This window comes from Mustela putorius, unplaced genomic scaffold (genome assembly GCF_011764305.1).
Source record: "Mustela putorius furo isolate JIRA1106 unplaced genomic scaffold, ASM1176430v1.1 tig00003836_pilon_pilon_pilon, whole genome shotgun sequence".
NCBI classification, from domain to species: domain Eukaryota; kingdom Metazoa; phylum Chordata; class Mammalia; order Carnivora; family Mustelidae; genus Mustela; species Mustela putorius.
In genome coordinates, this window is record NW_025421989.1 from 26,767,825 (window position 1) to 26,792,843 (window position 25,019).

The 25,019-nt window shown below is 40.1% G+C and overlaps 1 protein-coding gene and 1 long non-coding RNA gene across 4 annotated transcripts in view; one reads left to right on the forward strand and one right to left on the reverse strand.

The window, feature by feature from the left end:
• The window catches only part of LOC123394740, a 68,946-nt gene extending 47,256 nt beyond the window's left edge, over positions 1 to 21,690 (forward strand). The window contains exons 2-3 of the long non-coding RNA XR_006609487.1: positions 8,855 to 8,941; positions 20,594 to 21,690. This is a non-coding gene — a long non-coding RNA (uncharacterized LOC123394740). The remainder of the gene's footprint in view (positions 1 to 8,854; positions 8,942 to 20,593) is intronic.
• The window catches only part of DMD (dystrophin), a 2,119,021-nt gene that overhangs the window by 394,602 nt on the left and 1,699,400 nt on the right, over positions 1 to 25,019 (reverse strand). The gene's annotated exons all lie outside the window — the stretch shown is intronic.

A 25,019-nucleotide genomic window follows, 5' to 3' on the forward strand; every position in this document is an offset into this window, starting at 1 on the left:
AAAAAGGTAAAGAGTGGGGCGCCTGGGTGGCTCAGTGGGTTAAGCCTCTGCTTTCGGCTCAGGTCATGGTCCCGCGGTCCTGGGATCGAGCCCCGCATCGGGCTCTCTGCTTCAGCGGGGAGCCTGCTTCCTCCTCTCTCTCTCTCTCTGCCTGCATCTCTCCTGCTTGTGATCTCTGTCTGTCAAATAAATAAATAAAATCTTTAAAAAAAAAAAAAAAAAAAAAAAAAAAAAAAAAAAAAAAAAAAAAAAAGGTAAAGAGTGAGGAAGGCACCGGGTTCATGTCTTGTGTTATTTCTAAAGGAAAAACCTCCTATGATTCTTGAGATTGTGGCAACACATTAACAAACCCAAATGTTACGTCTATAACCTTTATAAAAATCTCATTATTATTTTCTTTATCTCTTTTGTTCCTCATATCTAGATGTCAAATTTTCACTGACAGCACATTTGATGCCTGGGGAAAAGATCTGATTCAACAATTTCATAACATGATGTTCTATTAATTAAAACATGATGCCATGCCATTAAAGCTCCCCCCAAATAAATAAATAAAAGCCCAGCAGTGGCATATCCCAAATCTGATTCATATACCAAGTCATGGGGAGGAGTGAAGGGGTACTTCCAGGTCTGGCTTGCATGAGGGAGGTGAACTCTGCAGGATATAGCTGACACTTTGCTTCAGCACCTGGCACAGTGCCGAGCACACAGTAGGCACTCAATAAGTGGAGCTAAATTTTTCAGTTATCTAGTCTCATTCACCTGTTCTGCATATGTCTCACACACAATTTTGTTTTCCTAAAGTACCAAATTCTCACATCAGGACACATAGACAGGGTTTTCTACTCTTGGGTCCATGTAATTTGGGGAATTTTATAGTCTATTGTCCACGCAGGAACCATTTTGAGAGTGTACAGGGGTACTATTAACCATCACATGAGAGCCAACAGGCCTAAACTGGGACCATCCTGAGCAAATCAGAATGGTAAACCTTTAGCCATCCATAAAGTGGGGAAAAAAGTCCCGAGTCCTTATGTTTTCTCAGTATCAGCTGAGGTAGCCTTTCTTCAGCATCATTTTCTCCAAGGAACAAAAGGTTTGCAACACATTGGTTCCTTCCCGCCCGCAGTTCACTGAGGGCAGTGAATTGATCACTGCACCTGTTCCTCACACTCAGGGAATGACAAGCAGAGAAAAGCCAGAGGTTCACACTACTGTGTGTCCACCCAGGGACCTTCTCACCAGGGGAAGTAAACACCTTTGGTTCTGTTTACTATGGGAGGGAAAATTTAAAAAAAGGACCAATAACAAAATGCCCTTCAAAGAAAACAGTTTGTGAGCCTATGTGTGGCAGAAATAAGAACGAGAACATTGTCAAGAGAAAGATCCTAGAGTAGGTTCTTGAAAGAAAGATTTTTTTTTCTTACAAAAAGGAATGTAAGTGAGCATTACTCTAACATCTACCATGTATCATCTGTCATATTCCTCTCAGCAAATGAAGATCAAAGTTTCTGCACTTGTCGGCAAGGCAGACTGGAAAGAATTCACTTTCCTGAAACTTACTAAGTTCTCCTTTATGGAGAAGTAATTCGTCCCTTACGTATTTCATACCTGACATTTAATACCAAGTTTACATGTACAAAAATGACTTTGTGAGGGCTCCCATGCCAATCAAAGACTTCTTCCAAGACACTTCTATTTATACCCAAGGAGAACAGAAACATTAAAAAAAAAAAAAGCCCCCCAAACAAGAAAAGCCATCAAGAACATGAATAATGAAATTCAAAATTTTGATTCATAAGTCATAGATTAAGAAAGAGTTTCAATCTAAAATCCAAAAACAAAGAACTTCAAATATATATGGCAAATTATGTATATCAGCTGATCAGTTATGAAGGAAGTCAGATAAATTAATGATACCATAATGAACTGATAAGTAATGAAGGAAGTTGGGTAACTGCAGAATTTCCAAAGAGGGCTAATAATGAGAGTCAAGGTGTTGGTAACCTTGGTAGGTCATTCCATGATGGACCAGTGGTTTCTCCTGAAGGCTGTCCAGTTTACCATCTGGCTGTTCAAACCCTTTCTTTGCCTCCAATTCTCCACATCACAGCAGTTTCCCCTTACTTCCCTTGCGATGGTGGCAGGATTCACATTTGCCACGGTCCACGCATTCTTTTGTTCTGTAACTACCCACTGAGCCCTCACCAGGAGGTGGATTCTCTGCCAGGCCCCAGGGAAGAACATGACGGACACTGTCCCAATCTGGTCAAAGGTTTCTCTTTTGAAAGAATGATATCACGACTTAGGTCAGTTACTCTGAAAACAAAGCACTGCGATAGTTGGACCGCTCTAACTCGGTGGAGATTCTAGGACATGATGAACAAGCATTCCAGAAGAATCTTTCTTAATTTAACACTTAGGAAATCAGCTAAAGGGTAAAACGGTTTTCACAGAAAACGAAACCATTTAAGAGGAGACAGAGTAATTATTGGGTTCTTTTGATTAGGTAGAAAACCTATCCTGGGAGTTAAAATCTCAAGGTAGGCTTTTTGTGGCCTTTATTATCTGTTGGGACTAGCCACAAGGTATTAAATAAATGAGATAATTAAAAACTATTCTTCTCTATTATAACTTCCTCATTTTATGCAAGACAGCTTTGTGGCCTAGGATTAATAATAACAAACAGGACAACAAACCAAAAATCTAAATTTAAATTGCAGTGTCTTTTATAAGCAGAGTTCATGGCAGTTGGTATACATTTAATTTAAAAAAATAGGAAGGGGTTGGGGTGCCTGGGTGGTTCAGTTAGTTCAGGGACCAACTCTTGATCTCAGCTCAGGTCTTGATCTCAGGTTCCTGAGTTCAAGCCCTGCACTGGGGTCCACCCTGGGTGTGGGGCCTACTTTGGAAAAAAAAAAAAGTGGGGGAGAAGGTTTAAATTGGGGAGGTAAATAAAAGGGAAAAGAGGTGGAAATAAGAAATGCAAAGAAGATTCTGAAACAGTTTTCACATACTTTAAGTCCCTTTCAGAAAGGGACTTAAAACTGCAAACAACAGGGTGCCTGGGTGGGTCAGTCGGTTAAGTCCGACTCTTGATTTTGGCTCGGGTATGATCTCAGTGTGGTGAGATCCAGCCCCAGTCAGGCTCTGTGCTGGGCATGGAGACTGCTTGAGATCATCTTTCTTCCTCTCCCACTTCCTGCCCTTGTGCACATGCATGTGCGCTTGCTCTCTCATTCTCTCTCTCTCTATATATATATATGTCTCGCTAAAAAAAATGAAAAACTGCAGACAAAAAGAATTTCATTGCCCACTGATTCTGTAGTCAACACTTTAATATCGCAGAGCAGCTATTGTAAATTGCTACTCTGCTTGAATCTCAGACTCTAACATCACCTCCATCACTCTGCATTTTGGTGCAGCTTCCACTTCAGTGAGAAAAATACATTCAATAGGACCTTAACTTAACCATCTGCTACATTTACAACACCACCAGAAGCTGTGTCTATCCTTCCCACCTCCCCTGTCCTTGCGGTAGAGGATGTGCCTTCATTCCTTCCAAGGTTACTGATCCTCCCTCTATTCTTCCCATCCTTGAAGTCACCCTCTCCTTCCTACTAGCATTTAAATGAGCTCAAGTCTCTTTTTCTCTCTCTGCTTTTAAAAATATCTATTTATCTGAGAGAGAGAGAGAGAGAGAGAGAGAGCGAGCAAGCACATGTGCAAATGAGCATGGGAAGGGGTGGAGGGAGAGACTCGTAGAGCAGACTCCCCACTGAGTGCGGAGCCTAACTCAGAGCTTGATCTCAGGATCCTGAGATCATGTCATGAGCCTGAAACCAAGAGCTGGCTGCCTAAATGACTGAGCCACCCAGGTGCCCCCAAGTCTCTCTCTTCTTACGACCATGCTTTTCTTCTTGCCGCTACACCCATTTTCTGTTGCTATGGTCTTTCTCTTTCCCCATCACAGCCATGAGTCTTGAAAGAATTGTTTTATACTTGCTCCTTGATTTTCTCAATTCCCAATCATGTCTCAACCCACTGCAATCTGGGTTCTCTATTTACCACTGAGTAATTACTTGGTTCTCCAAAATAAATACTGAAATTACTCATATTAAAGTTATCAGTACCCTCTTTGGTTGCTAAATTAATGGAGTGTTTTTTGGTATTATCTTTTCTGTCTCTTTCATAGTCCTTGACAATTCTGAAAGCTATATTTCTTGAAAGCCTCTTTTCCTTTGGATTTTGTGACATCATAAACAGCTGGTTTGTCTCCTACCTATTGAATTGCTAATTTCCCTGTCTTTAAGTTTATTTTTCTCTTATTTTCCCTGGATTGTTGGTGTTTTTCTGGGCCCTCTCTTTCCCATCTACAAACTTTCCCCTAAACCATTTCAAACCCTTGAGAGGTTTTAACTACCACCTATTGACAAAAGCCAATGAGACATCTCAAGCCCAGAACTTTCTCTGTCAGTACAATGTGTCCACCCTGCTAGTTGGACATATCCCTGTGTATGCTCTGTGAGTAACTCAAACTGCACTGTGCAGGACAGAACTTAGTACCACCCCTCCTGCTTCACTACCCTCTATTTTCTTCAAACACGCTCCCTCTCTTGTGTAAAGGGTTTGAATAATGGCACCACCACTGACTCGACTGTCCAAATTAGACATCTGACTTAACTCTTCCCTTCAAGTCCCCTTTCATAACCTAACAATCAAACTAGTGTTGAGTCTAACTTCTAAATAGCTACAAAAACTGTACTTCATACTGCTTTGCATCTCCATCTCCAGTTTCACCCACCTCAGCATTGTCACTCACTTGGACTCTTCCAGTTGTGTTCTGAAGCTGCCTCCTCATCTTCACTTGACTACTCTCCTTTGGTTCCTCCAGTATAGTATAAAGTATACTTTATATATATAGTATAGTATAAAGGTTCCAGGCCTTTATACTATCACCTTTGCGGGAAATGCTCCTCTTCTAAACCTTCAACTTGATTTGGCTAATTCCTGCTTTCCTCTGGTCTCAGCCAAGGTGAGATTTTCTTGGAGAAGCTGTCCCCACCCCATCACACCCGAGTGGGGTTATCTTGCTAGCTCTCTCACAGCCCTGCCCTTCCCATAGAGCAATGCTTGTTTAATTTCCATCCTCCAATGTTAGACTACAGATCAAAGAAGAGAGATTTCAAATCAGTCTTGTTTATTTATCGATGCATTTGTAGTGTCTGACATAGTGTCTAGAACATCAACAAATATTGATGAAATAAGTGTATAAGGAAATGTATGTTTGCATCAGATGATACTTCCTTCTAATCATTGGCAGTTTACGTTTATGGTTGTTATTGTTTTATATGCGACAGCTAATATCCTGTGAGTTCTCAGCACACATCTTTCTGTTTAAATCAAGAGAAATAATTTTATAAAACCCTGTTATAAGGGCGCCTGGGTGGCTCAGTTGGTTAAGCAACTGCCTTCAGCTCAGGTCATGATCCCAGAGTCCCAGGATCAACTCCCACATCGGGCTCCCAGCTCCACGGGGAGTCTGCTTCTCTCTCTGACCTTCTTGCTCTCTTTCACTGTCTCTCTCTCTCTCAAATAAATAAATAAAATCTTAAAAAAAAACCCTGTTATAATGAAAAGTATGGAATATCAAAATTTTCCTCTGTAGCAGTATTTTTCATGGTCATAACTCTTCCAGAAATAATATATAAAGTTAAACAAATTAGAAGCCAGAGAACTGAGGTATAGCTATTTAGAAATAAACTTGTGAAAGCAGAGGGCCATGAACAGCTATGCAGTTTAGACACTGAACCCACTGAAGAAGTGCAATTTACACAGTGACTTATATGCTTTCCAACCTGAACAACTCTTCAGGTTGTCATAGGTCCTGGGTATAAGTAAAATAAGTAAAAAATACCAGGCCCTGGGTATAAGTAAAAGAGAAGGGTTATTAGTTCTCTGTATTTTTTTTTTCTAGACTGCCTCTTGATGGTGAGGAATGATTATTATTGAACTCTTAAATTTCTATATACTTAATAGAGTTATTAGAATTTCAAAGCTAGAGAACATCTTAAAGGTCATGTAGCCTAGGGATGACAAAGAGGTTTCGTCTGTGTGTGAACTACATTAATGGGGGGTAGCTGCATGGAGCATCGTCTTAAAAAGTATTCTAATACAGCACTGAGTGATTAGTGATGTCTCCCACAAGCAAATGGAGAAGCTGAAGACATCCACTGATTTGTCTTCCCAGATCTGGCTAATCCTTTTGTTTTGAGAGGTGAAAAAATTAAGGTCCAGAAAAGGCAACTTGCTGAAACTTAATATTAGTGCTGGAACAGAAGCCAGAGTTTTGTGTTTTCTTTCTTTCTTTCTTTTTTTTTTTTTGGTTGTTCTCTTGTTTTGAAGGTTTTTTTTTGTTTTTTTGTTTTTTTTTTTTACTTTTAGCTCATGTCTCTTCCTTCACACCTGGTCTTTAGATTCCTTACTGAGATAAATTATAAATCTCAGTCCTATGATTTACTACCTTTCAAATTTTAACTTATTTTCAAGGTTAACTTCCTGCCTTGGGACACAAGCATAAATAAATCTAAGTTTGCCATTTGAGAACACAACATGATCACAGGAAATAGTTTTTAACATCATAAAACTACATAAGATGTAGTGACAAGTGCTCCCCCTAAAAGGCCAATGTTATAGGTAGTAGGGGCCATTGTCAATCAGGTTAAACATTGTAGAAGGAGGAGGAATATTGAGTAGGACAGGACAGCAGAGATAACATCTATAATGTCATTACAAGCCATATTTGGCTTGAATCTAAACAAATGGTGGCAGAATACTTGCAAAGACTTTTGTCCCAGTGTGAACAGGTAGACAATGAAACTGATTCAACATCTGTAAATGTTCCAGTCATGGTGCTAGGCACTGGGGCTATAGTGGTAAACAGGACAGATGTGGTCCCCATCTCTGCTTGAGTGGAGAAGTCAGGTATTGAACAATAATATAAGCATTTCAGAGGAGCAAGTGCAAGGAACTTATTGGTATTGGTGGGGGGTAAACTGCCAACCCCAATTTCTGGCAATTGTTACTCCGAGAAAGACTACAGAGATCAGTTTATAATAATGTTCTATAGTCACTCTGTATCCAAATTTAATATCCAAAATAAACACTAGATTGCTATGAAAAACTTACAAATTTAATACTCAAAAATTGCCATTTTTAATTAAGTGAACATAAATAGAGAAGACAAATTCAAACTGAGTAACAGCCACTTACATCCAAATATTCACTAGTTTAGAGAATATAGACCCTTAAGTCAATCCGTCCTCCGATGTCTAAAAGATGTTTATCACCACGCACTACGATGATTTCCACTTGCTTTGCAAATCAGTTTAAACATACCTGGTAATCAGGGTTCATCATTTTTATTCACTTGGAAAGTCAGAAGTACGTTTTCCCATGGATATTTTGAAGGAAAAGTAAAACACCATTCATTTGGAGATTTTGTGGGTGTCTTAACATGTGCTTTTATAAACAGGAAATGATTTGAGACTTATCAAATGTATGTCTCTGAGTCTCTTACCTAATCTCTAGACCTAGCTGACTTTCCCCATTTCTTGAACACTGAGAGTAGCAAAAGGAGATGCTCTTGGTGAGCCAAGAGATGCTGTGGCCTGTACACCAGCCAGTACTTGACTCAGGGTTGTGAAATTATGAAAGAACCCAAATGCAGCACTTTAGATGAAAATTGCTCTGAGTATTTTCCATTCTGAGAAGTAGAAAAAAAAAACCCAGATAGTTCTTCTAAGTCCATAAAACTTAGAAGCCCTTCTCAGGCAATATCATACTACCTGTAAAATATAATTTCTACGGTGTTTCCATGTGGAGGAGCAAGAGAAAGGGGTTGTTGGTACAAATTGTAAGCCTATAAAAATGTTGAGTCTGGACAACTGAAAAATCATTGCAATTTATAAAATTTCTTCTGTCCAGAAAGAAAGTATCATTTAGCGATACAAAGCCTGGCTCTTTGGAGAGTGGGCTGTAGAGTGCATGGGGAACCTATCAAGTATAACATAAAAATTTTCTACAATGTCATTGATGAATGTCATTGATTAGTAAACTAATAGGAAGCATTGATTTAGAACTAAGTTAGGCTAATATCAAAGATGGCATCCTGAAAGAAGAGATGCAAGCTTGAGTTGATTCTTAGAGTTTGAGGAACTGGATGAAGACAGAGGGGGGCATTCAGGAAAGAAAGGATTGGCATGTACAGTAACTTTGGGAGAGGCATGATAATACAGTGAGTAAAAATCCAGAATCTCCACTCTTTGGGCTGTATTCCAAGCTGTACCACTAAAAAACTATAGCACCTGAGGCATTCTCCTTCACTGGGTTTCTTCCTCTGGGAAATGGGAATAATACTGTTGTCTACTTTATAAGGTTATTGTGCAAAATAAAAAGCTAATAATACACTGGTCAGAGTTGTGTCTCATGCCACATCAGTGTTTGCAACATATTCTCATTATGGATTAGAAAATGAAATAATTTCATTATGGCTGGAGTAAAGGCTCATTGTGAGGGGGTTCTGGGAGCTTGTGCTCCAGAGGGAATTGGTATCACACATTTACTTAAGCAGGTTGTCCTTTTAGCCTCAAAGCTGTGGAGGATTAGTCACATCTAAAAAAGTATCCCAGGCGTAAGTGTAGCAGAGAGCTGAGGGGGACTGAGGGTCTAGCTAAAAGATAAGAGGCCGATGTGGCCCACAGTTTGAGAGGTGATTCAGGCTCCGTGTGAATAGAGGGCAGGGCATGAACAATGATGGGGCTGTGACTGCTAACTGTTCTTGAAACTTCTCTAGGCTTTTTTTTAGGTACCCAGATAGACTTCGTTTCCAGCCACTCTGCTATTACCTGGGGCCACAGGACTGACTTCTAGCCAGAGCAAGGTGAGTTCAAGGGCTGTGGGCCACCTCTTATGACAGACATCCTGTATTTCCCCTTTTGACTCCAGAATGTCTTCAGAGGGACAATCTTGGAAACTGGGCATTGAAGGTGGAAGAGCCTTGTCGCTCCTGTGGATTGCTACTCCTCCTCCCCTCCCTCACACCTAACCCCAACTAACATGAAATCACCATGAACTGTTTACATAAGAAAGAAATACATGGCTATCTTTTTAAAGCCATTTTACAGTCACACATTTGGAGAACTGTTTGATATAGCAGTTAGCCTCTCTTAGCTAATATAGATATGAAAAGTATTTAAAGAGCTAAAAGCATTTTTATGAAGTAAAAAGACTCCATGCCTGATGAGATATGGGAGTGATAAAGAAAGTTGTCACCAAATTCTTTGAGCAGCACAGTCTCAAATGTTATCTTGAGTGCAAATATAAACACTGAACCAACAAGAATTTTCTTTGTGACTTTGTCAAAGTATATTTTAGACCAGTAATGAAAAGCTGTAAGTCAGGGATGGGACTAGGAATTTGATTAGGCTAAAGAGATTAGGCATAAACCTCAACTTAGCAGAAAAGAGGCCAAGTATGAAAAGAAACTGAGAAGTTTGGATGATGCTCAAAAGTCTACAGAAGAAGAAGAAAATAGAGAAGTTCGCTCGGTAAGACAGTTAAGAGTCAAGTGGATTCTAAGATTCCAGTCAAGCAAGTTTAGGGTTCCCAAAGGAGAGAGGGTTAGCAGGAGTGGTTCTGATATGCTCAAAACTATGAAAATTGAAATCTGATTTCAAGGCAACAGCATTGTATACTTCTGGGTGAACAGGCAAGGGCTTCTAGAAGGAAGGTCAGAGCCTGCAGTCTCTATCTCTAGAAATGTAGATGTGGCTTACTCTTAGAATGGGAAAGGGCTAACCAAGCCTCTAAGGACTCTTGCTCAGTATCATGGAAAAGGCGGCAAGTCTTCGAGGGATTTTGCAGAATATGGTAGTTCCATGGAATCAAATCCAAGACTCAAGTCAGAGGCAAGGTCAGACTGCTTTCCCCAACTGCACTCAGCATCAGAGCCCACAGCCTGTTCCCTCTGATGCCCACACCAATCTTAACTGGCCAGGCAACTGAACACTCAGGGCTAGCATTGAAGAGACATAGGATGAATGCTTCTGCTGCCATTCTGGTGATTGATGCAAGCTCTAGACTTCATCCTGATTACTATAATTTCTTCTGCCTCCTGTGACTTCCTTCTGACACTTGTTTTAGGTTAAGAACCTTAGGTCTTTCTGCAAGATTTCTCAAATCATTTTCTTTATGCTATTTCTTCACAGGAATGATGTATTTTTTTTTTTTCATCACAATTTTTGAAAATATGTTGTGGAAAAAAAAAAAAGCTCTGCATGCTATCTGCTGTAATTATTCTTCTCCCTGTCTTAAAAAAAAAAAAAAAAACTATTCTAGGGGAAAATGACACATAGCACAAAAGCTGTGAAAATGGGCATTTCCCATTTTCAACATGGCTTTGTTAGCTCTTGACTGTTCTCAACTTTACCAGCCACAGAGCTAATGACCTGTAGGCTGAAAGATCAGCCCTTCCCAGCTCTAAACCAGTGAACTTCTTTTTAACAAGATCTATCTATCTATCTATTGAGAGAGAGCACATATATGCAAATGGCAGGAGGGGTAAGGGGAGAGGGAGAGAGAATTCCCAAGCCAACCCTGTGCTGAGCATGGAGCCCTACAAAGGGCTTGATCCCATGACCCTGAGATCGTGACCTGAGCTGAAACCAAGAGTCCGACGCTCAACTGACTGAGCTACCCAGGCGCCTCTGAACCAGTGAACTTGTTAAACCTACTCCAGAGGGTGTCAGGACCCAGATGTCCACTAGCAGACACAGTGTGAGGTTGGCCTGAGCACTCACTAGTGTTAGATATTGCCCTAAATGAATCCTGTGTATTTTTTCCCTTAATTCCCAGCACCAGCCCAGTCAGGTTGGTATTATCTCCATTGTACACGTAAGGAAACTGAAGCAGGATGAGGTCGTCCAGCTAGAAAGTAACAGTCAGGCTACAGCAAGTTATTATTCTTCACCTGTTCTGGATTCTTCACAGCTGCTGCTTGTAAAGTAATGACTGTGTCTAATCTTGGTTCAATAAAAATCAGCCAGTCAAATATTAGAAGCCCTAGGCTCACCAACAGATTAACTCCTGTATTAGATTCTCTTCCCGAGTCTCATAACGACACAAACAGCAGCAGCTGCAGTACTGTCGGCCAACATTGAGCACTTGCTGTGTGGCGTGCCACAAGTGGCACGCCACACAGCATAGGAAGTGCTTTCCGCGGGGTCCATCAGCTTCATGCCGGCAGCCAGTGGGCATGCGCCGCGTTTGCTTGGGCTGCAGCCTTTCTCATTAGCAACTGCCTCAGTCCTTTAGGGTGGACTGCTTTGGCTGTGGCTTATACTCCAGGGCCCTGCATTAGCTGAAATTAGAACTTGGCTTTGAACCCTGGGTGCCGGCCTACACTTTGCCAGTTTTCTCTAAGGAGCTCAACCCTGGCTGTTATCTAGGTATTGCTTCTTTCTGGATAAAACCTACCAAACCAAGGTGCTGTCTGTCACCTTCCTTCCATTCTACCAGATCCCATCCTTTAGTTACCCATCACTAGGTTATTAGACCTAAGTTTGCAACTTGCCTTTGGTCATTGCCTTTAGAGTAGCTGGTCCCTCTCCTTGGGGACTTGCCACAGCAACAGCCAGGAAGTCCCTTGCATGTCCTCTCTACCAGTAAGCTGCTGTTGTCACTGTACCTCTTGTCAAAGCTACCGTGGGTCACATCTTACCTACGAATCGAATAGTTCTCTATCTATGACATAGACTGGGAAATGCCTGCAGGCAGGGACACAGTCTCATTTTCCTACCTCTAATACTCCCCCTGTGCCTAGCACATAGAATTCCTAATATAAGATTGCTGAACGAATGAATGAGTGGATACCGAAAGATACCAATCTTCATTTTCCTACCCCACTATTAAAAATCAAGGAGTCAACTCAAGTCTCTAGTTAGAATAAAACATACCAGTTCCGGTTGACAATATGACAAAAATTTACACTGCAGTTTCTATTTTTTACAGTAAAATTTTTCATCTCATAACTGAAATTAATTTATTCCAAGATAGTAGAAAGGTATTGGTGCAGTAGGAGATAAAGGGGATATAAGGAACATAATAAAAAGAACATTACAATCTGGTTAACATAACCTAACCCTGGGAAGATTAATAGCTTTCAATTCATACAAAGACTGAGATCTATAATGTGATATATACATGGTCTTATTAAAAATGAAGGCTGATTATAATGAAATACTACCACCATGCAAAAATTAGCATGGTGTATAAAATAGACAAACTGACGGTGTGACGAGAGTTGGAACAAACTACTCTAAGCGGAATTCCATGGGATAGGTTTTTAGCTCCAAAATGGTCAAATCACATAATAGTTGGAGACATAATTAAGAATTATGTTCCAAAATATTCTGCAACAGAAGGCAATTAATATCTATTTGGGGGAAGGTTAGATTTTTAATGAATCAGACGTGACTCTGCAGAGAAATGCTTGATGTTACTCTCTTCGGTCTGTTTAGCTAAAAACACATCAGACAATGGGCCTCCGGGTGTACAGGCTCAAGTGTTACATTCATGGGCAGAGAGAAAGCATTTGCTGCTACCCTTATAGCACACTTGGGATGCCTGGAAGGACCAGAGATTTTCTGGAAGTCTACTAAATCCAGAGTCGGTTCTGCACATTTTAAAAAAAGCAATGAGTCATTTTCAGACTCGGATTTTTCATTTCCTTTAAATTTGAGTTATACAATCTTTTTAAAATGATCCTACACTCAGAAGTAGACTATATGAAAGAGATAGAAGATAAAAGTGTTGAAGTAGGCGTGGTCAGGAGCCGTGAAAAGAAAAGAGCTCATTGGACCCCCTCCTCCCATTTCTCCTTTTGGCCCCCGAGGCATCCTGTTGTACTTATAGACTGCCTTCAAGCACGGTTTGAAAACCACCTGATCTGGAGCCGCCCTCTTACTTTCCAGTTGAAAAACCGAGATTTCAGAAGTTAAGGAACTTTGACAAAATCACACAAACAAAAGAATCTGCAGAGAGAGAGAAGAAACCAGAGGTGTTTTCACAGCACCTGAGCCTGGTGTCTTTGACCTCACTTTTTCACTGCCCTGTCTCTGGGAACTGGGCAACACGTGATCCACGGTTGGTTAACACGAGCGAGCACCACCTGGGAAATCACTAGAAGCCCAGGCTCAGACCTTGCTCACAACTCCTAAATCTGAATCTCTGGGGTGGCCCCTGGCATCTGCATTTTTCATCCACACTCTGGGTGATTCTCAAGCCCCCTGAGGCTAGGACATCTCTCCGTCCTGGCCTTTCCTCCTGGCCCTCACTCTCTGACTCCTATGCTCAAGAAGAGTTGGAATTGAATTTCATGGGAGGAAAATGTTGTCATGAAGGAAAAGACAAGCCAGGGGAGGAAAAGAGAAGAAAAGAATTCTGGAGCTGAATTCTGGAGCTGTTAACCCTTCACCTCACGTTCCATTTAAGTCATTCTGCAATATAAGTATCTTTTTTTAGTGGTGGCATCATGAAAAAGGCTAACATGATCGGCTAGTCTTTTTGGTTACTTAAGCTTTGTATAAGTAAAATAAGAAATCGCTTTTTGAACTAAATGTCTTCATGTTTCTTACATAACATTTCTTATGTAACATTCTCGTATAAATCCACTGTTTCGATAGGAAGGCTGCGGCGCGCAGCTAGACTGCACGTACAACACAATGTGCATACAAAAGAACATCTAAGTAGCGAACTTTTCAAACAAGTGTGTCTTCTACTTTACCAAAAATATGTCAATGCCATTTTGACAAATAAATTCATTTATGAACTTGCTACAGAAAGGGCATGATTTCAAAGTAATCTCTGGTAACTTTTTTTGATCTTGTGGTATTACAGAGGGCATGGATTGCATGGAGCACTGGGTGTGGTGAAAAAATAATGAATACTGTTATGCTGAAAATAAATAAAAAATAAATTAAAAAATATCTTTAATTTTTAAATTATTTTTCATTCCAGTATTATTAACCTACAGTGTTATATTAGTTTCTGGCATGCGGTATAGTGATTCAGTCTGGTAACTTTCTTTGTATCAGCAAGGCCTATGGAAATGAAAAGGGTGGAGATTACACTAAAATTGTGTGAAATAAGGAAACTTTGCCAAAAGAACATTTTCATGAACGCAAAGAGAGACAGCAACTAAATGTAACCTCTTGACTTCTCGTTATCTGTTCATCTTTTCAAAAAATGAATATTTCACTCATCTGTGTTTTAACTTAAAGGAAATGATTTTCTTTCCTTTTTTTAAAAAAAGGAAATGATTTGCTGACTCTTCTAAAAAATCTTTGGAGTAAATTAAAGATGATCTGAAGGGTCACAAAATCAGGATTGAGAGCAACTACCCCGAAGGAATAGATTATTTGAGAGAGTGAAGAAAGAGAAGATCTATGCAAAGTTATTTTTGCTTTGAATAGAAACCTAAGTGCAGTGTGTTAAGAATATAAAGCTATTCCCAACATGTAAAAATTCTGTAGGATTTTTCAAATGAACCCTCTAGTCAGTATTTTAATTCGGCTACTATGTATGTATTAGGTTTCTCAAGTGGAATTCACTATTCCCAGAACAACTTTTTCTGAAACTTCAAAAAAAAAAAAAAAAGAATTCTAAGTTCTTATGCCTGATACACTCTAGACCCTCTTTTGTAAAATGCATCATTTAGTTTTTACATTTCTCTGTACATGTTGACACAAAAGATATTTCTCCTAATTTCCCCGAGAACGCTTGGTTGAAAATATCCAAATGAAAATTCTAAACCCAAAATGTGTTTGTAAGTTCATACCTATGAAATTATAACCCAAGAGAGCATAAGTTCCTCTAGATATTTTAAAAGATCATTTATGAGTTTTGGACTTCATAATTCTTTGACAACCACATTACCTTTGAACAAGAGACTGCATGGAATTGCACAGTATTTTCAATTACGGGCTACAATATTTGACCTAACACATACACTACACCATAGGTTACACTGGAGATTATTTTTAAATCTCTAACCTGCTCAGCACACAAACAAAAGTCAAGAAGCTCACTTAGAGTTCATCAGTCTTTGGCTTTGAATCATCTAAGGTATAACTCAAGGAAGGTGAGAAAGAACATTTGCCTCTCCCCAGGGTTGCATGTGAACTCCAGGAATCCCCTGGAAATCGAGCCAATTGAGGCTTCAGACCTCCCACTCTGCTCTGCCGTCAACTCTGCACTGCCATGGAATCCGCAATGGAAATGTGCCCCACTTCTCTCTGCAGTCCTTTTATAGACACCCGCCTTCTTCATATTCTCCTTGGAAATGAATTAGTTACTGTTTCGAAGAATGGGAGCCCTGTGCTAGGGAAGGGTGGGGTAAAATGACAAGCAAGTCCGTTTGTTTGGAATAAAATGGTTAGAAACAGAACAATAAACACAGAAGTCTGGAGAACAGGCCTTTGCTTTATCAGCACAAAGAGCTTTCTTCATGACTTCCTTGGACATCGGTCGCATTTAAAGATGGAGTTGCTAATAATTTCCTTTCCACTTGTTTAATTATGCAAATAGATAATAAAGCATTAGGGTAAAAGCTTTGCCCAAGTTTAACCGTTTTATTTTTACTTTCATTCAGTTTTTATTTTAACTATTTCCCGTACAGATTGGAAATCTTGGTCAGTAAATAATCCTAATAACGCATGGTTTCATATCACCACAGGCTATATATATGCACATAAGGAAATATCTCCAACATGTAACTACGTCCACTACAGCTCCAAGGTAACAAAATCCATGCCCATCATGGTGTCTCAGTCCGGGTTCCCACTAAAATAAAAAAGGATTTGGGTACAAGCAGTTTATTTAGGAGATGATCCTAGGAAGCACTGTGGGGAACAGGAAGCTGAGATAAGACAGGGAAGAGACAATCAAGGATGCTTTATTGGGTAGAATCCAGATATGGGAAGCTGGGGCTGAGTGCTCCTGGGGACCCTCTGACAATCCATGGAGCATGCCTTGCAACTATCCCAGTGATAGGAGAGAAAGCTGGAAGTTGTACTGACCTACTCTCATTCCTTATTGCTTTTTGGTTAAGGTAACCTGGCACTTCATGCCTGGCCCATATGTCCACCCTGTACCTTGAAGCTAAGCAGATACTGACGCTGTATCTACAGCATCCATTCTACATGGCATTAGGTGCTGCCCCTCATCGGCCTGCACCAAATGCCACACGGGCTCTCGTACTCCAAGTGGTAGCAAAGGAAACAGAAGCACGTACTATATTCACAGGATTTGATAGGCTTTGCCAAACTTCCTGTATTTCTTTGCCTATAAACTAAATTCATCCCTCAGATTTTAAAGTGAAATCTTACCTAAGGCTAGAAAACAGTGACATAGAAACTCTTGAGTTTTGGAGAATTCCTCTAGGTTCAGTTCTAACTCCATACGTATTGAACAATTTTGGTTTCCTGGGCTTGGTCAGAGTTCTTAAAACCAAAGCAGCAAGTGCCAAACCTCAGGGCAGTTTCATAATTGGATGTTCTGTATTTAAGGTAAAAATTGTAAATGAGTAAATATAATGTGTTAACTCAAAAAAAGAAGAGAAATTTCCTTAAAGAAAAGTATCGATAAAACATTTATATAAAGATCTGTCACTTAACAGGAAGGACAAAAAAAAAAAAAAACAAAAAAAACCCTGACGTATTATTTAAGGTCTGAAGTTCTTTTGTGACTCACATCATAAAGGCCCTCTTGACATGATATTTGTATCATTCCAAGAAGACTAAATAGTATCTAAAAGTACACTGTGAGGATCTCAGATACATCCCCAGTAACAATTGCCCAAACACTGTCCTGCATACAGAAAATTCTGGATCCTGTTGACAGAAGTGCTGGTTATTTCTTATAAGCTGGATAAAAGGAGGGATGGCAGCCAGGGTGGCCTTGTAGGAAGAGACAGTCACTGGCTTCTTCCTTGATTAAGATGCTCAGGATCGTACCTCATCCTGCCCTCCCAGCGCACTGCCTGCTTAACTGGACTGCTACCCTCAGCCTTGTGTTCAGAAAGTTTTAGTTGTGAGAAATCAAAGGGAAAAAAATGAGCTTATCTGGAACAAATTAAGATTCCAGGCTTTGGAGCTAAACAGACATGCATTCGGGTCTCATCTTGGCTATGTGACCTTTGGTATATTTCTGATTTGTTTCCCCACCTGCAAAATGGAGATTATAACCGTGCCTCTTCCAAAGGTTTGTGGTGCTGTATGTACAGTGTTTGGTACTTAGAACTCAAGAAATACTACCTACTGCTATGATGATGATGATTAGGGATGGGAGGAAGCATGCTACTGCACAGGAGGGTCCCTGTGAAACTGGAAAAAAAGGCCTAGGGCAATCTAGCAAGCACAGAATTCTTCCCCTTGGTCAGGAGCAGTGGTTTTCAAATTATGGTCTCAGGTCCAGTAATACCACTGGAGAACTTGTTAGGGCAGTAGATGATCAGGCTACATTCCAGACCAAACAGATTGAACTCTGGGGTGGGGTCCAGCAGTCTGTGCTTTAACAAGCCCTCTGGGGGATTCTGATTCCTGTTCACCTTGTGAGAAGCAGTGCTATAGCAGCACAGCAGGAAGGGGACACACTGAGCTGAGCAGCTCTGAAGGAACATTACCATCCCCTCCCTCATCATTGATCGTCTTTTGGACACACGCATCATTTGAGATGTTCATTTACATACACCATATAGTCCATGGTGTCCACCTGGTCCATATTCTTTAAAGGTAGAAATAAATAACCAGTTATAAGAGATTGTGTGTCCCTTGTCCAAGGCCAGAAAGATTAAGTAGAAAGACCCTTCTCAGGCCATTTTGGGTCTTACCCTTTAAAAAAAATCTATTAGTACATAAGAAATATACAAGTACTTTAGTGCATTAACAATCATCACATAATCAAGCCCAATGGAGTATCATATAATTGACATCCCAGAGCAACTGTCTTTAAGTTTAAAAAGGGAGCAAGAGCTAGTCTTCAAATCTAATGGGAAAGCACATGATGGCACGATAAACTGTATGCATTAATATGAAGTCAGATTCCAAATCTTAAGGCTTGTAGGGTAAGATTCTCTCAGCCATATGTTTAATAGCTGTAAATAAAAGACAATGTTTTCTACTGCTGAGAAATTGGATTACAGACGAATCTTATTTTAAGTATTGTCCTTCATTTAAAATCTTAAATGACATCATTACATATGTCTTTCAGATTTTAAATGCACACATATTTACACAAAATGTAGTCATTTCTCCCACTTCTTCATTGTTGAAATTGCCTTCGCCAACAGTTATGCGGTGTCAAGATGGGATCAGAATGTTAACAAAGCTTTGCTAACATATGCAACTATTCACAAATTACCAATGAGACGATATATGTGTCTAAGAGTGTAGAAAGCTGGCTGTTCATCTTTGCCCTTAATTCTTACCTACGCTAGAAGGAGAGAATATGAGAGTCAGAGTACTTAGTTGGGGCTCACTTTGGACTGCAATCACTAGGAATAATAATAATAATAAAAAACCCAGAACGCTGATCGGCGAGCTTCCCCATCCCCCAGAGTTTGATAGCAGTAGCCTGGAAGGCAGCCTGGATAGTTTTTAAGTTTCCAGTTGATTCAATTGCTCGCTAGAGCCACTGCCTTGGAGGTCTCCCCTAATCTAAGCACTTTGCATTAAATAGGACTGTAATCTGTACTAGCTGGTAGCTCATGGGGAGAATCTCTGGTTCTTGGTCCTTGGTACCAGCTGGATGCTCTTGTATTTTAGGATTTTTGGAAAAGAGCCAGGCCAGTCCATGGCCCTGGGTTCTTTTTCCCTTGTGTCCCTGTTGGGGCTGCTGTTACAAAATACCACAGACTGGGTGGCTTAGAAACATCAGAAACTGATTTTTCATAGTTCTATAGGTTGGGAAGTCCAAGATCAAGGCACCAGCCAGTCACGTTCCATGAGAGCCCTCTTCCCTATTCATAGCTGATACCTCTGGTCTGTGTTTACATGTGCTGGGAAGGGTTAGAGAGCTCTTCAGATCCCTTTTTATAGGACTTTAATTCCACTCTTTACGGATCTGCTCTCATGCTTTCAGCACCTCCAAAAGACCCACTAACCAAGCAGCACTCTTTGCATGGAGGGAGCGAAAAATAAAAGATATTTCATTTGATTGTGGAGTTCAGTAAAAAAGAATGGGGCTTGAGGGATCCCATGGGGTGGGAGCATGAAGGGCCACGTACACAGTGGTATCTTGGTAAATGGTAAATGACCAGCACTGGTGCTGTTGAGGCACAGCCTTAATTGTACTGTTTGCCAATTTCTGAGGTGTCAATACTCCCAATTTAGCTGATTTCAAGTTCCTAGCTTGATGTCACTGAATGAAGACCTTAGTGGAAAGTGATGCACACAATTGGCTCTTAGGAGCCTCTATGAGCAAGTTCTAGCACACCGCTAGAGTTACAAGCTACTCTTATCCTGAGGGCAGTTGGGAGCTGTTGAGGGTTCTGTTCAGGGAGTAAAATAAAATAACACAGGCTTGCTACTGTTTTCTAAGTAGCGGTGAATTTCTTTGGCACATGTGTATACTCATACCTGTGACCCAAGAGCTATTTGGTATCCATGTGGCCCAGTAGCATCTCAGGTGGTCCAAGTTAAGTAAAACCAATTAGCCCACAAAGGGATGAAAACTGAGATGGAGGGTGCCTATGTGGCTCAGGGGGTTAAGTCTCTGCCTTCAGCCCAGATCATGATCCCAGGGTCCTGGGATCGAGCCCCGCATTGGGCTCTCTGCTCAACAGAAAGCCTGCTTTCCCCTCTTTCTCTCTGCCTGCCTCTCTGCTTACTTGTGATCTCTCTCTCTGTCAAATAAATAAATAAACACAATCTTGAAAAAAAAACAAAACTGGGATGGAGAGTTATCAGCATCACAGCCTGCCTGAGCAAAATAATGAGAAAAGTATTCTTCATGTGCTTACAAGGATTACTAGGGTTGGTAGCAAATCCAGCTCAAATATTACAGCCTGTGATTTTTTAATAACCAAGGACTTGTGGTCAAAAAGAAACATGCAACAGCAATAAACAAAGAATACATATTGGGTTATAATGTGTATTTGCTTTTGTGAATATTCAGTAATTTTAGATGAATAAGTTTGAGTTTGTAAAAAACTGGCAACACCTTTTGAGATTTTTTGGGTATAATTAGGTAGTAAGAAATAGTTTGTTAGACATCAGCATAATTCACAGAATGTGTTAAGTATAAAGTAAGTAGTTAACAAGTAGAGCATGTGTGTGTTAAACATAGTGAGGGATGGAAAGACCAAAAGAGACCTAATATTCATAAGGCACCTGGGCACTAAATTTTCATAATATTCTAAATATACATGAGACCAAATATACAAGAGATACTAGATATATGAGGCACTAAATATTCAAGATAAAATAAATACACATGTGCACTTCATGTTCATAAGGTCTTTTTTTTTTTCCTTTAGTTAGGCTCTATGCTCTATGTGGACCCCAGTGTGGGGCGTCAACTCATGACCCCGAGATCAAGACCTGAGCTGAGATCAAGAGTCGGATACCCAACCAACTGAGCCACCCAGATGCCCCCAACCTCCACAAGATCTTAATTCAGCCACTTACTGGTGACACCCATTTTAGGTCTGCAAATCTTCTAAGAATTACATGGTTATTTATCAGGTTCATGAGCAAGCTACAACTGTGGCTGTGCATTCTTGTCTCGGTGTCTGATAAAGTGTGTGTCATAGGCTCAGGTACACCCATTTCTGGCTCCCTTGCTGGAAACTCAACTCTAGTCCTTGTAAGCACACTATTGGTGGCAAAACCAGATGCAGTAGAGGGAGGACATATAAATACTGTGTACTCCAGAATTCAAGCAGTGTGGCCCTTCCAGCCTGCTTATACTCAGTCTGAAGTGTGGTTCTCTTACCTCATGGCTTTCCCCCTGGCTTCCCACTGTGTGCTTCAACTGATTTTAATAATCTATGTGATTCAAGTGTTTTAATTTGGTCTGGGAGCCCTTTTGTTTCATGACTTGGGGCTGGTTGCCTGCCTGGTAGTGTACTTGGGGGCCACTCCTGCAACAAGGTCATTCCCCATGCAATGGAGAAGATATGGGAAGTTTAAAAAAATAATTTGAATTTCTTGGGGGGTATATCTTGGAGCCAATGATTCTACTTTATCTAATTTGCTTAATCATTTGCTGTGGTTTTAAGGAACAGTTCTGATTTTCTATGAAGCGAAGAAACACAAAAGAACAATATTTTGAAATGGACTAACTTCTGAAGTGATTTGTGAGACCACATCTGGAAAATAATTATAGCAGAAAAAGCCCACAAACAAATATTTCATCAAAGGAATGTTGAACTGAAAAACAGCATCACGTTCTGATGACACTTGCTTACTTTCATATATCCATTCAAAGGATATTTACAAAGCCCGAGACATGAATCGTCTGATGACATTTAAGACAATGCAAAAATAAATTTAGATCTAAAGTATCACTGAATGACATAATTCAATTGTAGTAGAAGGTCATTATTTAAATAAATATTAATCAGAAACAGGATTAGACCTTGGAGTTTGTTTCAACATATATTAGCACTGAATGCCAAAGTAAAATCAAGTATATAATTTGGAGCAGTTTAACTTAACATTTGCTGTGATTAATTTTTTCTTTATTTTATGTTAATCCTAGTAGAGTCAACATACAGGGTTATATTAGTTTCATTGCTGGGAGTTATTTACTGCCCATTTGTTCAAGGCAGTCCACTAGATACTGCATATGGCTATGAAGATGAAACATATATTCTCCAAGAGTTTACAGTCTAATTATAAAGATGGAGAATATTCTCCAAAAGTAAACACAACTTCATAGAAATGAAAAGCTATAGGGGTTGGAAGAAGGGACAAACCTATCTGGCTGGAGGAGCTGTGGGAGATTAGGATCCATGACTGGCAGGTAAAGGGCAAGGAGAAAGCAAAGAAGGCCCATGGAATTACATGATGCAGAACTTAGGTATTTCCTTACAAGAAGTCAAGATAGTAGCTCACATGGACCATAAACTATTATGGAAAAAGATATGACAAAACCTACAGGTAATGACTCTGGTAGCGGCAGACTTTCTCACTGTCCTCTCACCCCCAACATCATAACTTAATTGACCATTAGGTTTCCCAGGGAAGCATCAGAGACCTCTCCAGCTCAGAGTATTTGCTTATCTGTCTTGCCAGCTGCACTCCGGGTAGCTCAAGGCCATGGGTTTTGCCACTTACAACCTTAAATCCAGCAGCTGGTATACTGTTTAATGCCTACAAAGTGCTCAGTTGATGCTTATTGATTGAATAAATGACTCTGTCAATCAAACAACAGTGTATCAAAATGATGACCCCAATCTCCTTATGAATAACAACGTCTGAGTTGTGGAAGGAGGGGAAGGAACAAGGGTGGAGTGCAGAAGACAGAAAAAAAGATGTTCCAAACGAGCACAAAGAAGAGTTCTGAGTTTCATACTGACATACACTTATAATGAGCGAAAACATGATACGCACATACAAGTTCAGGTTAGAATATGATCAGTTGGGTTAAGAGGGGTGGGGTTTCCACTTCTCCCTGATGCACATGCCCTCTAGATGTCCTTAGGTGACTCTTCTTTTTTCAAAGCTGCCTTGGACACTCCAGAATAAAAACACTGCAAAACTGGGAGAAGACTGGCACACTGTTTGATTCACTCCCTTGGATACGGCCTGGATAATTTTGCTAATAAAAAGTGACAGAATATACTGGAAGATAACTGAGTGTCTTGTGAATCATCTAAACTCGAATATTAAGGAGGAACGAAGAGCTCTGAAGAGTGGTAGTCTATGAGTGATATGTATTATAGAGGGAGGGACTCTTCTCTTTACTTGATTATCTAATTGAGTACAATTTTATATTGCTGGAAGGTAAAGTTTGCTCTCCTTCCCTCCATATGTACATGGAATCCATATATGTTATTGGCATTATTATTACTGTAATAGGAAGACCTTTCTTCCATAAGCCAGATTTTCTTTCATTTTGCTTCTTCTTGAATTCCTTTCTTCCTTCTTCCCCTACAATGACATCTCCAGATCTTTTTGAAAGGGGAAAATAAACTTGAATGCCTATGGGCTACCTATCTGTGGTTGGAGACTAGTTTGAGTTCAATGACTTTCAGTGTAAATCTCAGTGAAGCTGTCAGAAGACATTCAGCAGAAAATCTGCCGAAGGAGTTTGAACTCATCTTTTAAATAACTTACAGGAGGGATAAAACCACATCATCTTCATGATAAGGAGAAAGAATGCAAACTAAGAAAAACTAAAGATAAAAACAAAAAAGATGGCACTAACAAACATCTCATTACCAGAAGATGACTTTCACCTACAAGGAACAAGGGTGGAGTGCATCATGTAATTCTCTCAAAAGCAAAGTTACTTCTCAGCTATCATTTAATGAGTGAATGAGCAAGTTCCTATGATAATGTGAGTTGTAATTTGATCAGTTGCTCAGGAATTCTGAAACTTAGCCTTCCCATTATTGGGATGGTGGCTTTGTGTTTTCCTATATTCCACTCTAGCAATCACCCTATTTCTCAGATTCCTCTTATCTTTCTCTCTATCTCTGATCTCCACTTCCTTGAATCTCAACTCATCACAATCAGATGGCTTGGCTCAGTGTGTGCTGGAAATTCTTTGCTTATGTCATCATGAACTTCTTACTTGCTGAAACTGCAAGGGGGAGTGTTCACACCAAGCTCTGACAGTTTCCTCATAGTTTCCAATACTGCTAGCCACTCCCCTATCTTTGACTTTTTCTCTTGCTCAGCTTGCCATTCAATTTTTTCCCCTTCTTTGCCCTGCATTTTCTGGCCACTCCCTGTTAGTGCTTACCCTTTACCTTCTCCTTCTCAATGTTGTTTGCTGTTAGACATTCTTCCTGGGAAATCATACCACTACTCTTGAGAAAGTGGAAAGTTCTTAAGTGACTTGCGTGATTTCCCTTCTCTTTTGAGGTACCTTTAAGCATTCCAGAGTAAAAATACTGTGATATATTGTTAGGGTCCATTTTATATGTATGAGAACACTGAAGGTCACCAAGGTAAAGGTCATAACTAATCTCCATCTGAGAACTTGTGGTCCTCCCCCTTTTTTGTCTTTTTGGCATTGAATATGATTCCACGTATGCATATGTGTGATACCGTGGTGTTTCTCAAGCTTTAATGTGCATACAAAGTCCTTGGGGATCTTGTTACAATGAAGATTCTGATTCAACAGTTCTAGATGGAGCCTGAAATTCCACATTTCTAACAAGCTCCCCAGTGACGCTGAGCCTTGTGCTCCATGAACCACGCTCCATGTAGCAAGATGATTTGCTTTTAAGAAAATGAAGCAATTTTGAACAAATAGGACACACAGCTCTCTAATTGTTGCAGTATTGCCATCTTTGAACTTTAAAAAATAAGTGGCTACCATGTCCAAATTGTCAAATTGTCAATGCACACTACCGAAGGTGGCCCAGGGATGAGCTCTTCATAATGCTGAATGGCTTTCACAGGAATCAGGGAGGTAGGATTCAGTGGGCCCACAAACTCCTTTTCACTTATATCACAGAGAAGAACATATCAGGGGTCTAGAAAGAGTGCCTTGTTCTGGAAGCATTGGAAAACATATGTGTGCTTAAGACTAAGTCACTGGTGGGGCCCAGCATTTAAAATGAAAAGCTACAACTTGATTCTATAAACAAAGTAGTAAAGTATGAAATCTTGAGCTAGAGGGACCTTAGAGATCATCTAGCTAAGCCTCTTAATTTACTGATGAGAAAACCGAATGTTTCTAGGATTTACTCAAAGTGCCACAGCAGTTAGTGGCCATATGTGATC